Below are 16693 nucleotides of genomic sequence, written 5' to 3' on the forward strand. Positions count from 1 at the left end.
CCCTGCCTCTGCCCGAGAACCCTTGGGAGACAGAGCTGGGGGAGAATCAGCTGAGACCCCCCCCCCCAAGGAGTCCTCCTGCAGAGCTGATCAGCTGAGGACCCCCTGAAGCCAGAGGACTCTGAAATGCAGGCCCCAGGAGGATGGTGTGTGTGTGTGTGTGTGTGTGTGTAGCCTGGGGGGCGGTGCTCACCCACCACAAGGAGGGAGGGGCTGGCCTGGCGACCCCTCCCGTTCCCGACTGCAGTCTGCTAGGCGCACTTCCCTCTTTCCAGATCTGCTGGCCTCAGATGCCCTCTGCACCAGCCTCCAGCCCGGACCCTGGGCCGCGCCGCGGGGGGGCAGGGCAGCCAGGCCAGCATCCCGCAGGAGGCGGAGGCGCCCGGGGGCCCCTGGAAACCGCAGGGCCGCCGCCCCGCCGCGGCCATCCCCCCCCCCTCTGGGGGCTCTCAGATGTTGGCAGATGGCAGAAGTGAATCTGCTGAGAAGTCACTCCAAAAAAGGAAAGTTGAACTGAAAAAAAAAAAAAAAAATTCAAACTCTTCAACATCTTAGGGAAGGGCAGAAGGGGGAGGGAGGGCGGCTGCGGCCTGGAGCCCCGGCCGCAGGGGCCACCTTGGAGGGGTGCGTGGGCACACGTGGGCGTGCGGCCCCACGGGCACGCTCCTGCACGCATGTGTCGCCACCGCGGTCGGCCGTGCGTCCCTGAATGTCCCCCAGTGGGTGCGCACTCACCAGCCCCAAGCTCTCCCCCTGGCCGGAGTGCAGGTGCCCGCTGCGTGGTATGAGCTCTGCCTGCCTTTCCCTGTGGGGGCTCCTGCCCAGGCTTTGCGCAGGCCTGGGGCCCGCTGTGTCCACCTGGGCTGCACCTCCTGCCTGGCCAGGCCCGGAGCGCGCCTATCGGGGGACAGGCTGCACCCCAGCGTCTGCGGCAGCTCCAGTGGCCCGCACGTGCCCCCTCCCCAGCAGCTGCCTCTCCGGAGTTACAAGTTAGCGACGGAAACCGATTCCGGAGAGTCTGGGGCCAGGGAGTGGGGGGGGGGAGGAGGAGGAGAAGGAGGAGGGAAGAGGGCGGCGGGATGAGAGGCGCTCTCCCCCTCGCCGGAGCTGCCAGGAAGAAACTCGGCGTCGCGCCCCAGCGAGTGTGCGGCCGCGGGGACGCGCGCGGGTAGGGGCGCGCAGAGCCCGGGGCGGCGGCGCGGGCCCTTTAAGGAGCCCGAGGGGGCCGGGCCGGGGCGCGTCGGTGCGGGCGGGGAGTCGGGAGCGGCGAGGCCGAGCCACCGCCTCCCGGGCTCCCGCCCCGCCTCTCCTCCCCCTCCCGCGGCCGCCACCGCCGCCGCCGCCGCCGCCGCCGGGGAGCGCGGAGCCGCGGGCAGGCCGGGCCGCACCGGAGCCCCGCGTTCCCCGCGCCCCGCCTGAGCCGTGCGCCCGCGCCCTGCGCCCCGCCATGCGCGCCAAGTTGCGGGCCCGGGACCCGGGGCCGGCGCCCTAGGAGGCGGCGGCGGAGGATCGCGCCCGGGCCACAGGCCGGGCCTGCTGCGCGCCCCCAGCCCGATCGGCACCGCCACTCGCCTGAGCGCCCGGGCGGCCCGAGCGTGCCCCGAGCCCGGCGCCGCCGCCGCCGCCACCTCCGGGAGGTGAGTCGGGGTGCAGGGGTCTCCGCAGAGGGCTGGGGGCGCGCTTCCGGGGGAGGGGGACTCCCGGGCGGCGCACGCGGCGGAGTTGGCGGGGCCCTTGCGTTCGGAGTTGGCGCTCCGGGGGCGCCGGGTCAGCGCTGCGGCCCGCGTGCTTGGGGGCGCGGGGAACTTAGGGGAACTCCAGCTCCGCGGCGAGGGGCGGGCGGGAGGGAAGTGGCGCGGGGGTGGGCGGGGGGGCGCCTGGAGAGGCGCAGGGTGGTCCCCAGCCGCGTGCGCCCGCCTTGGGGGCTTGGCTCGCCGAGCGCCCCCTCCCCTCCGAAGCAGCGCCGGGCTCGGGGGTGGGGGGCGACGCTGCGCCTTATTTTCCGGCGTCTCTGGGGAGTCTGTGGAGGTGGCACCCCAGCCCCCCGCCCCGCCCCGATCTGGCAGCTGTGGAGGGGCGCGTGGGGGGATCTGCACGAGGGCGCTGGGCGGGGTCGCAGCGGCGCGCGCCCCTGCCCCCGCGCGGGGTCCGGGCCTGCCTCCGGCGCCCGGTGACGCCTCCTCGAGCCGCTTCCTGGTGCCTGCCCGGGGCGGTGCGGATCCTCGCGAGGCCACGAGTTTGGTTGGGAAGGTGGGATCCGGAGCGGGGCCGCCTCGGGGAGCCCCAGGCCCTCGTGGCGGGGGGCGCGCGTGGGACGCCTGCTCGCCGCCCTGGGCGCCCGTGGGAGGGCGCGGGACCCGCGTGCTGCCGCCGCCCGGGCCCGTCAGCGTGGGGCGCCCGGCGCTGCCGCTGCGGCGTGGGTTTGTTTTTTGGAAGCGAGCGGCCGCCGGGCCCGCGGGTCTGGTGCGGGCAGCGGGGGCGGATCCGCTGCGCGCGCTCAGCCTCCGCCCCGCCTCCCTCCCCCCTGTCGGTGAGAACTGGTTTTATTATGATTTTTTTTCCTCTTTGCAGATTTGCAGGAAGGATGTGAGAGCGAGGGAGGGAGGGAGGCGAGGATCCCGGGGCCGGGTGGGGGAGCCCTGCGTGTTATCGGCGGCCTTGGCTCCGCCAGTTTTAAACTGGGGCTGGGTCGGGAGGGGGCCTCCGGGCTCTGCGGTGCACGTGGTGGGTGGCCTGTTTTTTTCTTAATTTGAGGAGGGGGCAGGGCAGTTAGCCTGGCAGCCTGCTGCTTGGTTCGGATCTTGTTCTGCTTTGCTAACCCTGTGACCCCGGCGGGTTACCTAACCCGGCCGGCCGGGCCGCAGGCTCCCACACGCCCAGTGAGGCTGGGGGCAGTTTGCAGGTGCGCGGTGAGCACCGGGTGGCCTGGACACCGCCACCGGGAGCTGTCTGTCTCCCCTCTGCCTGGGCAGGGCGGGGTGGGGTCTGTGCAGGGAGCGGGCCCTCCTCCCACCCCTGCCGGTGGGCACGGGCAGGTGGCCTCTGAGCCTGGCCGTGCCGGGGCCTCCGTGGAGCTGGCGGGGCGTGGAGGGCGACCCGCAGCTGTCTGACATCCCTGCGCCGCCCACCGTGTTCCTGCTTGGAAATTTACTGCGGCCGCCGCCGCCGGCGCCGGTGCCAGGGGAGCCTTGTTGCCGGGGCCCAGACGTGGGGGCGGGAGCGGGGCCCAGCCCTGGCCGCTTCTCCTGAGCTATTTACAGCTGCTCAGGGATCGATACTATTGATAACTCCACGCAGACAGTACCGGGGCTGTCAGGCCCCTGTGAGAGATGGAGACCCACCCCCCGGACCCCTCTGGCGGGGCCGGCGTTTGGCCTGGTGTGCAGTCAGTTCTTTTCTCTGTGAACATGAATTTGCCTTTGGGCGTCCTGAGCTGGGGCTCCCACCTGCCAGTGTGTGGGGGCCTGGTGGCTTCCCCTGTCTGGGAGGGGGCATCCCTTCCTCTGGGTCCCCCCCTCCCCCCACGCCAGGCCTGCAGGGGGCGAAGTTGGTGCTTCCCTCCCAGATGGGGGAGGGTAACTACAGTCACCCAGCCGCAGGGGGAGAGAGGTTCAGGTCCCAGGGCGGAAGATCCGACATCAATGCACTCTGGTGTGGGGGCCGAGCCTCTGCTGTGGGTGCTCCCCTCCATTTCCCTTTCATGTCTCACGCGCCTCCCGGGTGACACCTCTGGGACCCAGCCCGCTGCAAGGGCTGGTAATTCCTGCTTGAGACGCCCCAGGGACCGGGCAGGGAGGCGCCGAGCCTGGACTGCTGGGGCCCGGCCAAGGGCGGCAGCGGACAGGGCCTCTGTCCCCCAGGTGGGTCTAGGGGTGTCTCCCCAGGGAGGTGGGCTCAGGAAAGGTCAGCTGAGCGCCACGGAGCAGGCCTGGAGGCAGGGGAACCGTCACGGGAACATGGTGTGGGAGCTTGGAAACCGTCCGGACCGCAGTGACGGCGACGGCTCTCACCATGCGCTAGGGCTCCTGCCTGCCGGGGTCCTGGTGGCTCTGCGTGACCTCCGGGGGGTGGTGCTGCTGTGGCCCTGTCTTGCTGATGGTGGGATTGAGGCGCAGAGAGGTTAAGAGGCAGGCGGAGGTCTCAGCCTGGAGAGGGTGGGTGCAGGAGGGCCTTGGGCTGGCCGGGGCAACGCTGCTTCCTATGTGGGCAGCACCTGCAGATGGCAGCCCTGGGGCAGCAGATCCCGTCCTCCCCAGGGTTTGGGGAGGGGGCTGGTGCCAGTGGCAGGGCGGGCCTGTCTTTGAGGTTTATCTTCCACACTCATGCAAATTTGGCGTTTGCCCTGGCGACAGGGCCGTGTTTATTTTGAAATGGAAACATGGTTTTGAATTATTGAGCGTGGTGTGGAGCAGCTCAGCTCTGGCTCCGGAAATCTCCATCAGGGGAGAGCTGGGGCCTGGGGGTGTGTGGGGGCTGGCTGCCCCGGGGGCCCTTGTTCCTGCGAGGGTGTGGCCAGTCCAAGGTCGCACAGGGGTGGGCCCCTCGCCACCCTCAGCACCCCGGTCCTCGCCTGGGCCCTTCCCACGCCCGGCCTGGCTTTGCTCCTCATCGCCTGGGTGGTAGATCTGGAGTCACCCTGAGCAAGTGTCCGGGACACCTGGGCCGTGTTCTGTGCACCAGCCCTGAGCGAGCAGCCGGCGTGCAGGCCTGGGCTCAGCTGGTTGCAAGGGGTTTGCTCGGGCTGGTGCCCGCTGCTCGCGTAATGTGGGTGCCCTCGTGTGACCTGGGGGCTGTGGAGAGGAGTACGGGGCAGGGGTGTCCCTGCCATCTCTGCAGCCGTGAGCTGTCCGACGCTGGGCTCGTTCACGTCTAGGGGCCCCAGTTTGCTCCTCTCTGAGATGGGGGTGCACTGAGCCACTCCCTGGGGAGCTGCCATTGTTGCTTTGGGTACCTGTTGGAGAGCCAAGGTTTCCCTGTTCAGGTGGTGTGAACCTAGGTTGGCATAGGTGGGCTCCCTTACCACCTTTTTTTTTTTTTTTTTTTTTTTAAAGACTTGTTTATTTGAAAGGCTGAGTTAGAGAGAGAGAGAGAGAGAGAGAGAGAGAGAGGTCTTCCATCCGCTGGTTCACTTCCCAGATGGCCACGATGGCCGGAGCTGGGTGCAGGGCCCAAGGACTTGGGCCATCTTCTACTGCTTTCCCAGGCCACAGCAGAGAGCTGGATGGGAAGTGGAGCAGCCGGAATTGGCACCCATTAGGGATGCCGGCACCACAGGCAGCGGCTTTACCTGTTATGCTACAGCGCCGGCCCGAAGGCTGCTGGGAAGTGCCTTGTGACGGGCACGGTTCCCTCCCTCTGCCCTTGGACCTGGAGGAGTGCTGTTCTGCCTGCAGCCACCCTGTGTCATCTGGGGCCTTGGAGGCCTTGGTGGTCTCCTGCAGCCTGGAGCGGGGTGGGGGGTGGGGAGGGGTGCGGTGCTGGGGATGGGGCGGGCTGGGGGGGGGGCGGGGGAGCTGCTCTTTCTCTCCAGCAGGGAGAGTGGCCTTGGTGGTTCTGGGAGGGGCTACTTTGAGGTCAGACCTGGGTTCAAATGGTGCAGTCCAGGTCCCTGCCGTCCGGCGGGTGCCCTGCTCGGTGGAAATTGCCGTCTGAGGCCAGGCCACGGGGTGCGGTGGCTCCTGAGACTTGAACGTGACCAGCGAGGCAGCAGCTGAGCTGTACTTTAATTTAATTTTAATGAAGTTCAGTCTCAGCGGCCACCTGCGGCTGTGGCCCGTGGCTGCCGCGTCAGCCGGTGTGGGCTGCAGGATGAGATCGGCTCAGGGCCGGGGAGCGGGCCTGGGCTCCGGGCCTCCAGGGACCCCCTTGTGCGTGGTCTGCGTGGTGAGCGGTGCTGGAGGGTATGCTTCCCAAAGCCAGCCCAGGGATGCCGGCCGCCTCTGCCGCCTCTACCTCCCCCGCCCCGTCCTCTCCCTGCAGCCCCGGCGGAATGTTCTAGATCTGCCGGCACTGGAGCTGCGAGCCCGGGGCGGAATTTTACCTTGACTCAGTTTTGATGGATTCGAAGAGGCTCACCGGGCTGGCAGCTCCCACCCGTCCTGGGCCGCTCATTGGCTGTGGGGACTGTTTGTGTGGGCTCCCGCCTCCCTCCCAGGCCGACCCCTCCCGGTCCATGCAGCCCAGCCCAGCTGCACACCCAGTGGCTCCAGGCGCCTCCCGGCCTCCCTGGCCTGCGCCTGCACGGCACACCTGGCGCAGACCTGCTTTCCGTGACTCCGGGGCCCCGACAGGGCGAGTGCGCCGTGAGCGTTGCTCCCTGTAGAGGCTGCCCAGCGAACACTTTAGGGGGGACCATGCTGCCTTTTATAGGAGGGGACCGCAGACGGTTCTTGGAAAAATGGAATTAAATGCACGCGTGTGAGGAGTCTCCAGAAATTAGAAAAAAATACATATTATAGGCGTGCCCGGGCGCCTGGCCTCCCAGGCTCGGTCCCTGCAGGCGGTCACAGCTTGGTCCCTGTGCGTTCCCTGGGAGACGCTCGGCGTCTGTCGGCCTCAGACGGACACGTGTGTGTGCCCTGTAGAGACGCACTCCCAGACTGGCGCAGCGAATGCTCACGGCCCGAGTTGCAGCCTGCTCCCAGATGATCCTGGCCCACGTGCGGCCCTCGGCCGTGTCTGGCTGCCTCCTGTTCTTGTCTGGGCTAAGCTAAATCTGCTTTCTGCATTTTTTAATGGTTGAGAAAAAAAAAGAAGAGATTTATTTATGTATCTGAAAGGTAGATCGAGAGAGAGAGAGAGAGAGAGCGAGAGAGAGAGAGAGAGAGAGAGAGCGAGAGCGCGAGCTTCCATCTGCTGGTTCCCTCCCCAGATGCTTCTAGCGGCTGGGCTGGGCCAGACTGCAGCCAGGAGCCAGGAGCTTCCTCCTGGTCTCCCACGTGGGTGCAGAGGCCCCAGCCCTGGGGCCACCCTCTGCTGCTTGCCCGGGTGCATTCGCAGGGGGCTGGGTCGGAAGTGGAGCAGCGGGACAGGAACCTGTGCTTGTGTGGGATGCGGCTCCAGGCAGCGGCTTCACCCGCCGTGCCCGGTACGTTAGAGCGAGAGAAGGGCTATGAGGTGCAGACCCTGCGTCCCCCGGTGAAGCTTTGTGCTCGTTGTCCGCAGAGCTGAGGGCTTGGGACCGAGGGGCATTTCACAGAGACCCTCTGTGATCCTGAGACCCAGCTGCCTCCGGGTCTCCACGCTGAGGGTGCTGGGGCTCCAAGAGGGGTGAGTTTGAAGGTCAGGTTGCCCTGGCCATTGTCCCTGCTGACGCCTGTGTCAGGCCGCTGCCCGTGGCTGGCGCTGGCTGTTGAAGGCAGCGATGCAGCAGGAAGGGGGCGGTGAAGGCACCAGCACCTTCTCCCCCGAGGCACACCCCGTCTTTTGTCTGCTGTGCAGTTGCCACAGCACCGGCTGTATGGTGCTAGGTAGTTCTCAGGAGCTCAGTCGAGATGCGCCTGTTGCCTTTTTCGCTTTGGCTGCTGGGAAGTTCAGAGCCGGGTTTATAGTCTGCCTCCAGCAGTCACCAGTCTGCGTTTTGGTTTTGCCTGGTCTGTCCTGGCGGCTGGTTGGTTTGTGTTTCTTCCCTGTCAGCTGACTGCCCTCTGGTTTGTCAGATGCAGCATTGGGGGTCTTCCCAGCAGAGAGGGAAGGCACTTTGTAAGATGACTCCACGCACGTTCCCGCTGGGTGCTTGTGGGTGTGCGCAGCCGTGTGAGGGAGGAAGCCAGGGCCTGGCTCCGAGGAGCGTCCTGTGGTCAGGGCCTGGGTGACGGCTGGGCAGGGTCTTTGGATGGCAGTGAGTGACTGGACGGGAAGGGCAGGGGGCGCTGGGCCTGGGGGAGCTGGGCGGTGGCACAGGGGGTGTTGGGGGTGGTGCTGTGGCTGTGTCCGTGCCCACGGCGTCTCCTTCCTCCCCGCTGCTTCTGCTGCCGGCTCAGAGCTTGGGGCCACGCAAGGACAGGGGCAGAGGGAGCTGGGCCGTGGCTGTGGGCGTCACGCGGGAGCCGGTCTCTGTGCACTGAGGGCGGGTGCACTGAGGGGGTGTTGCGTGCGTGTGTGTCTGTCCCGGGAGCCCCTGGCTGAGGCTCTCAGGGGGCTCCGTTTCCTGGCCTGCGTCTATAATTCAGAGCTTTAGGTCCGGAGGGAACCGTGCTCTGAGCCCCCTTTCTCTCTGCAGAAAGCCCCTTGGTTTGCCCAGCAGGGAAATGGGTGGGGTGTGCCACGGCCTCGGGTGGTGGTGAAGCAGGGGTGCCGGGCTCCACTGAGGCGTGGTCACTCCTGCAGGACGCGCCCAGCCTCCTCCCGTCTGGCCCCTGGCCCCAGAGCCCCATCCTGGGCTGCCTCCACGAGTGTGGGCACAGGACCCAGAGTGGTCCCAGATGCCCCCCACCCTGCCGTGGCCCTCCTGGTCTCCCCCTCAACCCCGGGCAGTGGCTGCAGCCATAGCAGGTAGAGCCACATGACCTCTGACCCTTCCCACCAGCTCTGCCCCCCAGTGCTGTGACCTCTGTGCACCGAGAGGGATGGGATCCGCCCACAGGTCTCCAGGCGCAGGTGGATGGAGAGTCCATTTTTTTTCCTGGAGTCCCCGGGGGCCTCTCTGGGGAGTGCTCCAAGTCACAAGTCCCAGAGGCCAGGCCCCGTGGGGAGGGGGTGCCTGGAGACCCCCTTGTCCTCACGCTGAACCCTGCAGTGCCCGCCGAGACCTCCAGCAGTGTTGCCTGCGGTGTCTCCGTGGCCATGGCAACCCTCCTGGCACCAGGCTGCTCGTTAGGCTAACGATGCCGGGCCTCTGCCGCCTGCCCGGGGCCTAGGGGCTGCCATTCTGTGGCTCCAGCAGCAGCCAGGGGCCTGGGTGCTCCGTCAGGTGCTGGGGCATGGAGGGGCGAGCTCCTCCTCTGCACACCTGCCCACGCCACGCCTCCGCCTGCCTTCCCCACCTCCTCCCACCTGCGCCCTGGCCCAGGCCCCGCCCTCCCCACACCCGCGTCCACTCAGCCCTCGCTCACTGCCTTGGGGAAGAGGCCTCGCAGGCAGGGCTTGTTAGCCGAGGTCAGCCTGGGTCAGCCTGGGTCGCCATGACCGGGGGCCTTTCAGGAAGAGGACAGACATGTGGGGCAGAGGTCGCGGCGATGTAGCCGAGCCAAGGAAGGCCATGGGCTACGGGCCGACGAGGCCTGGGCTGGGTTCTCGCCTGGAGTCCCCAGCAGCCGCCTGCCTGCGTCTGGGGCGAGAGAGAAGAGAGAAGTGCTGCCATTGTGCTGTGGTCCCGTGAGTGGTCCTGGCACCCTGGCCTAGCTGCATCCTGGCATCGCGCTGGCCTCTGGAGCCCAACACAAGTCCCCTCCGTGCCCAGAAGCCGCGCTTCTGGGTCTGTGCTGGGCCAGGCCCTTCCCTTAGCCCATGAGGCTGTGTCCCCGTGTCCGGCTACAATGGGCCTCCTTGCCATGGGAGGGCCCCTGCCCCAGGGCCTTTGCATCGCTCTGCCCAGGGCACTGCTCCCCAGGTGTCTGTCTCAAAACCCCACCCCCTCCCTGTGAGGTCTCTGCTCACCTCCCCTCCCCCTCCCCTCCCTCTCCCTCTCCCCCTCCCCTCCCTCTCCCTCTCCCCCTCCCCTCCCTCTCCCCCTCCCCCTCCCCCTCTCCTGCTCTCCCGCATCCTCCCAGGTTTTCTTCTCAGCTGTGGTTTCACTTGCTTGTCTGACTGGGGTCATCACCCCTGCTGGGCGGGGGTTCCCTGCTGTGCCCCGGGTTCCAGGGCTGTGCTAGGCATGGCTCCCCTCCCCCGCTCAGGCTCCCCAGTGCCCGAGTCATCCATGTGTCTGTCACCTTTCCCTTGTCCCTGGGCCCCTGCTGCTCCCCACAGACCTCCCCTCCCCCGAGGCCGTCTCTCCCCTGACCCCATGGCAGGGCCTCGGTTTCCCTGTCCACCCAACGCCTGCGGTCAGGTTGTGGGAGTGGCAGCCACGTGGCTGCTGGCGCGGAGGGGCCGCTGTCGGCGTGGCCACTGCATCCAGCTTCCCTTCGTGTCTTCGGAGGGAGCTGGCGACCCAGCTGCCGGCGAGGGACTTGGGGCCTGCGTTCCCACGGGCGCGCAGCCTCTGGGTGCTGCTCCCTCCTGGCCCTGTGGCCTCCCCTGACCCCAGGAAGCGAGCTGCAGGGCCCAGGCCAGCTCTGTCTTCTGGGTTTGGATCCCTGGCCGGCTCCAGGACAGCGAGCGCTGGGGCGCCCTGCGTCTCCCGGTACAGTTCCGTGGCTCTGTGCCTCTGTGGAATGGCGGCGTCTGCGTGCCCCGCCCCCTGGGCCCTTGGTGAGCTGTGGAAGATGTGCACTTGCAGGGGGTGCCTGTGTCTGGTCTCTGGGCAGGGCGTGGTGGGGGTGCCGGCTGGCTTTCCATCCTCATTCGAGCCTCACGGTGCCCTACAGTGGTCCATTTCCCTGTGCACAGAGGGGAAACTGAGGCACCGTGGTGGTTGGTGCAGGGCGTGGTCGGCAGCCTTTTCCTGTTGGGCAGCTGTCATGGTCCATCCTCGAGTCCCTCCCCCTGGACCAGGGGCATTTCCTGGGTCCACCCGCCCTGCCCCGCCCCAGCCCGTCCCCCCAACCCCGGGGGGGTCACCTGCAAGCTCCCAGGCTGCGGCTGGCTGTGCCTTGCGGGAGGTTCTTCCGTGCTCAGCTATAAATAGCAGCCGCAGGGCCGGCAGGAAGCCATGTCTGCCGGCACCGGGGCTCTGGCTGCTGTGCGGTGCTGCTCCTGGTGGCCAGGCTGAGCCGGCCGCGGCCGTGCCCCTGTGTTGCTCTGCAGGTTTGCTGCGTGACCTCGGACTCCCGCCGTCCTGGCTGAGCCCGGGTGAGGGGCGCCCAGGGCAGGAGCAGCAGGTGCTCTGACGCCAAGATGGGGAGCACGCGCTGCACGGGGGTCTTTCAGGGGAGCGAGGCCCTGATTGGACGCCAGGCTGTGGGTGAGGGGGACTGCCGGGCAGCCCAGGACCGGGAGGAGGGCTGGGCGTGGGCCATGTGCACTGGAGACCCGGCTCCGCCGCCGGGCTGCTGTTGGTTTTTTCCAGACCCGTGAACTGGGGTGAAACCGCATCTGAGATCCTGTGCCAGGAAGGAGACCCAGGGGACCCAGGGGAAGGCAGTGAGGGGTGCTGCCCGCCGGCGTCTGTAGGGGTCGCGCGCTGATGCTGCTGGTGCCACGAGGCTGCTCTGGGGCAGGGCTCGCCCCGTCCCTGTCTGCACCACCCTGGGGCCCCCGGCTCTGAGACGGGTCCTCAGCCGCTGTTGGGGGCGGGCGCTGGCCCTGCCACAGACATCCCCCGCAGCTCTAGGTGGTCCCCGACTCCACGGCCCCTGTTGGCCGTCTCCCTCACCTCCGTCCTGGCAGGCACTGGCTGTGCTGTGAGCGCTGTGGTGCTGGGGCTTGGGACACGCACGCAAGAGTGTCACACCCAGCCACGCTGCCCCTGCCCAGGCTTCTGGGTGGGTGCCGGCGTCGCTGGCGGCCTGGGGCGCATGGATGTGGGGCAGCATGGATTCCGGCAGTGCCTTCCATGTCCCCTGGGGTAGTGGTCTAGTGTGCGATGTTGGGTAGGGCGGGCGGAGCCGCGGCTCGCCCATCGGGTCCTTGGCACTTGCAGAGGGGACTCTAGGGCCCCCTGCCGGATTTGTGTTCCCATCAGAAGTCGGATCCTGCAGCCTTGGGGACCTGTAGTCACCACAAGGCGACAGACCCAAGTCTGCCCTCGTCGAGGGTGGGGCCTTGGGCCTCCTCAGTGCGCAGAGCTGGAGCCCGTGGGGAGGGCACAGCGGCCCCCCTCCCCCAGATGCTCTGAGCCCGCGGCAGAGGCGGCGTCCATGGGGCTTTCCCTGGACTCTGCGGGGCTCAGTGGAGTCGTGGCTGTCCTCCCGAGAGGAGGCGGGAGGGCCCCGGACCTGGGATACCGCACTGGCCTCGCGGGTGGAGGACGGGGCCGCAAGCCAAGGACTGCAGGCAGCCTCCGGCAGGAAGCTGCCTGCACCCTGGTGGTAGCCAGACGCCGACCCCAGGCTGTGACCTGCAGCCGCCTGTGACAGAGCCCATTGTCCCCGAGCAGGACACGGGCGTTGAGGCCGCCACTGTGCCCCAGTGACTTTGGAACTGGGTGACTGTTCAGTTTTTTTTTTTTTTTTTCCCCATGATTGACTTATTTGGAAGGCAGAGTTACAGAGAGAGAGAGAGTTTGCATCCATGCTGGTTCATCCTCCAAATGTCCAAGTGGCCAGAGTTGGGCCAGGCCGAAGCCAGGAGCTGGGAACTCCACCCGGGTCTCCCACACCGCAAAAGCTACTCAAGCACTTGGGCCCTCATCAGCTGCTTCCCAGGCGAATTAGCAGAGAGCTGGATAGGGCGAGGAGCAGCCAGGACTCGACCCGGCGCCACGTGGGATGCCGCGGTCACAGGCGCCGGCCCCAACTCAGTTTCTTGACAGACACAGAGGAGAGAGGGGGACCTCACATCCCGTGCTTGGGAGTAGGGAAGAGGCAACAAAGAGGGGAAGAAGGGAGGTTTGTGCCTCCTTTAAAAAGCGTTCTTTGGAATCCAGGGGGACTCCTGACCCCAGCCACGCCAGGGAGCCGCCATGTCCCCGGCGTGTTGCCGGGCAAGCCGTGGGGGCAGGTGTTCCTGACTCGGACAGGGCCGCTGCCTTCCTGGCTGTTCTGGAAAAGGGGAAGAAAGCGGCCCCGCCTCCTGCCCGAGGCCCTGGGCCTGCGTCCAGGAACCTGCAGCTGCAATGCTTCTGCCTGCGGCGAGCCCAGCCGGGAGGCTCCTGCGAGGCCGCTGGGGGAAGAGGGGACGGCGCCAGAGCCCAGGGAAGAGCAATTCCAGTGGCCTCAGGGCACCCGAGCCCCTCTCTGGAGGCTGCCACCTCTCCTTTGGGCGTGGGCTTCTCCTGTGCCCATGGCTTATGCTACCACGGGCCTGGGCGTCCTGCGTGGCTGTGGCAGCTCCGAGGGGAGCCGACCGGGTCGGTCAGCTTTGTAGGTCGGAGTGGTCGCGTATGGACAGCTTTTTATATAATTCCACCCAGTAATTTCCCTCTGCAGTGGTCAGACAGGGCCCCTCCCCCCTCCTGCAGCCCCACATCCTCGGCCACCTTCCTGCATCTTGTGGCTCTGTGCCTTGGTTTCCCCACACGCAGGGGCTGAGGCCCGCGTCGCGAGCCGCGGTTCCTGTGTCTGTTATCAGCGCTGGTGCTCTCGGGCCTGGGAGCGTGTTTGGAGGCACACGCGGGGGTCCTCCCTGGGGACGGCCACTCAGGCGATGCCGGTGTCTGCAGTCCCGAGCACCCCTGGGTGTCCACGTGCCGACGCCACGGGCGCTGCTCCCATCTCCACTGAGGCGCGGCTCCCCCTGCCAGGTCCCCGCCCGTGGGAGCCCCGGGGGCCCGCCTGGCCTGTGGTTTGGCACTGCCTTACCAGAAAGACGTTTTTGGTTTTGAAGAAGCAGCACAAATGTGTTTTCTATGTGTTGGGAAGTGGAGAAGCAGAAAGCCTGCATGTGAGAAAACAAAACAAAACAAAGCCACCCAGCCACGTTCCTGCCGGCCCGGGCGGGAGACTGCCTGGTGCAGGTGGGCCCCCGGGAAGACGGACAGGTCTGACCTTGGCCTCCCTGGAAGTGACCGTTTTGGAGGAGGTTTTGGACCCCACGTTCTAGGCCTGGCAGGGTGGGGGCAGGGTCAGGAGGGGGAGCCCTGTGTGGGGACGCTCCCTGAGCCTGAGCCTGTGACGTCCCCTGCCCCCAGCAGGTGTCCCTGAGCTGCCTGCCCTGGTGCAGGGGCGGGGCCTCAGCCTGGACGCTGCTCACCCTGGGAGGGACCGGCCTGCACCCCGAGCCTCTGTACCGTAGACCCCAGTGGCACCCCTTGTGGCGACAGGAAGTGTTGGGACATTGCCCACTGTCCTCTGGGGGCAGTCACTCCCCACCCCCACCATCAAGCAGCCTGAGCTGGTCTGGCCTGTTGTGTGCCCTGATGCTGCAGGGAGTGCCTACTGTGTGCTTCCTGGGGCCGAAGGCTGGCCCCTGCCTCCCTCTTCCTTTCTGGGACATGGGCGAGGGGTCCCCTGGGGGTTGCAGCTGGGTCTCCTTGGGCCTCGACTTCCCCATTGGGGGAGTGGGATCCTGGTGGCACAGGCCTCCGTGTGGTGGCGTGTAGAGCTGGGGATGGGAGCAGGGTGCCCTGGGCACTCTCTGCCTGGTCGTGCGGTGTGGGGAGGGTCTCCACCTTTGGGGACCCACCTGCCCCTCTCAGTGAGATCCCTGAGGGGATTAAGTGGGTTCATTTGATCCTGAATGTGAACTTGAGCAGGAGGTTTATCTCCTCGGAGATGAAAGCCCGGGGGCCCCTGGGGCCGGGAGCCACCTGGCCTCCCCTCCCCCCAGCAGGAGGGGTCTGTCCCCTTGGCTTCCTGCTGTGGCTGCGGGGTGGGGGTGGGTGCTCAGGTGTGCGCTCTTCCTGTGTGTCTGACAGTGGCTGCCCGTGCCACGTTGATTCACTGGTTTGTCCCTGCAGTCTCTCGAGCCAGCCGTGGCCACCGCTCTCCCTGTGCTGTGGGCAAGTCACAGAGGCTCAGAGGGGTTGTTTCAGCCTCCTGGTGCCGCCCAGCAGCCGGCGGCGGCACTCTAGTCCTTGGCACGGAGCTACCGCCTTCCTACAGCAGCAGGACAAGAGGGAAGTGAGAGTTAGAGACCCGGTCCCACAGAGTTAGAGACCCGGTCCCACAGAGTTAGAGACCCGGTCCCACTCGGCACCAGGAGGCGTGGTCGACCCACATGGGGGAGTGAGATCTGACATGGGGGTGCAGTCGCAGGCTAGCGTTCGGGCTGGTTTTGCTTTTTAAGTTTTTGTTATTGTATTTGAGAGGCCAGAGATGAGGTTCCCTCCTCTGGTTCACTTCCCCAGAGGCTGCGCTGGATGGGGCTGGGCCAGGGCGTGAGTGGGGCGCCGGGAACTCAACCCAGGTCCCCCACGTGGGTGGCGGAGGCCCAGCTGCTTCCGTCTCCACTGCCTCCCGAGTGTGCATTAGCAGGGAGCAGGACTGAGGAGCGGATGGGGGACTTGGCCCCAAGTTGCCCCCTCGCACCTTGGCCACTGGCCAAACGCCGGCCCCGGCAGGTGCTTTGAATGGGACGTTTGGAGTGAAGGCCCCTGTAGACAGGGCGACCACAGTGGGGGTCTCTTCCCTGTACTCTGAGTGAACCCCAGGTGGGCAGGGAGCTCCTGGGCCCTCACCCGTCGCCTTGGGGGGGGGGGCTCCAGCCCTAACTGCACCCCCCACCACCGCGGGGCTTTTGCACTGCTGTTGCCCCTACCCCAGGGAGTGGCCCGGCTGTCAGCTGTCTCCTTGCCACATTCCTGTCTCAGCTGCCACGGCCCCTGGGGGCCCCCTGAAATACCCAGAGGAGTCAGTATGTGTGGGGGGCTGGAGAGCAGGCCAGTGCTGGGGCCCTGGGACGCCCCTGTCTGCCGCCCGGATTCCACGGCACCACAGCCCTTACCGTTTTTGTAATTTTACACTTTTAAAGTTACGTTGTGTTTCTGTTCCATAACCTGTTTTCTCATTCAAAAACCGCATAGTTGGTCTGCCCACCAGTTATGTAGGGCCAAGATTCAGAAGTGAGGCCCTGCCACCGGCCACGGCGGGGACGAACCTTGGGAACACGGCGCTCCGGAGGGAGGCAGACATGGAAGGCCACGGAGGGTGAGATGTTGCAGGGCGGATTCGTGGTTGCCAGAGGCTGGGCGGGGGTTGGGGGCAGGACTGGCTTCACATCCACGGGGTCTGTGGGGGCGGGGGGTGGATACTCACCGCGTGGTGAGCAGCTGCCGCCGTTGCTCACCTGACAGTGGTTAATGTTGTTATGTGCGTTTCTGCCCAATAACCAAAGTTTGGGGACTGCGGAATGCGTGCTCGCTAGGCTCCCCCTGCACCTGGCGGCTTGCAGGCCTTAGTGCTGAGGCAGCGCCATTTTAGTCCTCATTTTTGATAAAGATGTGCTTATTTATTTGAAAGGCAGAGCGAGAGAGAGAGGAGAGAGAGAGAGAGGTCTTGCATCTGCTGATTCACTCCCCGAATAGCTGCAAAAGCCAGGGCTGGGCCGGGTCACAACCAGGAGCCCCTTCCGGGTCTCCCACGTGGGTGCAGGGGCCCGAGCACTTGGGCCATCTTCGGCTGCTTTCCCAGGAGCATTAGCAGGGAGCTGGATCGGAAGTGGAGCAGCGGGGTCTTCAGCCGGCGCTTTGGAGGGTTTCTGTTTAAAGGGGGGGCAGTGGGCTCAGAGATGGTGAGCATGGGGGCCTCCCGCCCAGGGCCCTGCTCGCCTGTGTCCCGTGGGGGCCTCCCGCCCAGGGCCCTGCTCACCTGTGTCCCGTGGGGGCCTCCCGCCCAGGGCCCTGCTCGCCTGTGTCCCGTGGGGGCCTCCCGCCCAGGGCCCTGCTCACCTGTGTCCCGTGGGGGCCTCCCGCCCAGGGTCCTGCTCGCCTGTGTCCCGTGGGGGCCTCCCGCCCAGGGCCCTGCTCGCCTGTGTCCCGTGGGGGCCTCCCGCCCAGGGCCCTGCTCACCTGTGTCCCGTGGGGGCCTCCCGCCCAGGGCCCTGCTCGCCTGTG

At 66.9% G+C, this 16693-nt stretch overlaps 1 protein-coding gene across 1 annotated transcript in view; it reads left to right on the forward strand.

Moving 5' to 3' along the window:
• Positions 1 to 1583: 1583 nt before the first annotated feature.
• NCOR2 (nuclear receptor corepressor 2) overlaps positions 1584 to 16693 on the forward strand; it is a 163425-nt gene continuing 148315 nt past the window's right edge. Inside the window, exon 1 of the mRNA XM_062182215.1 lies at positions 1584 to 1637. The gene's annotated coding sequence lies outside the window, so the exon portion shown is untranslated. The remainder of the gene's footprint in view (positions 1638 to 16693) is intronic.

Source organism: Lepus europaeus, chromosome 23 (assembly GCF_033115175.1).
Source record: "Lepus europaeus isolate LE1 chromosome 23, mLepTim1.pri, whole genome shotgun sequence".
Lineage (NCBI taxonomy): Eukaryota > Metazoa > Chordata > Mammalia > Lagomorpha > Leporidae > Lepus > Lepus europaeus.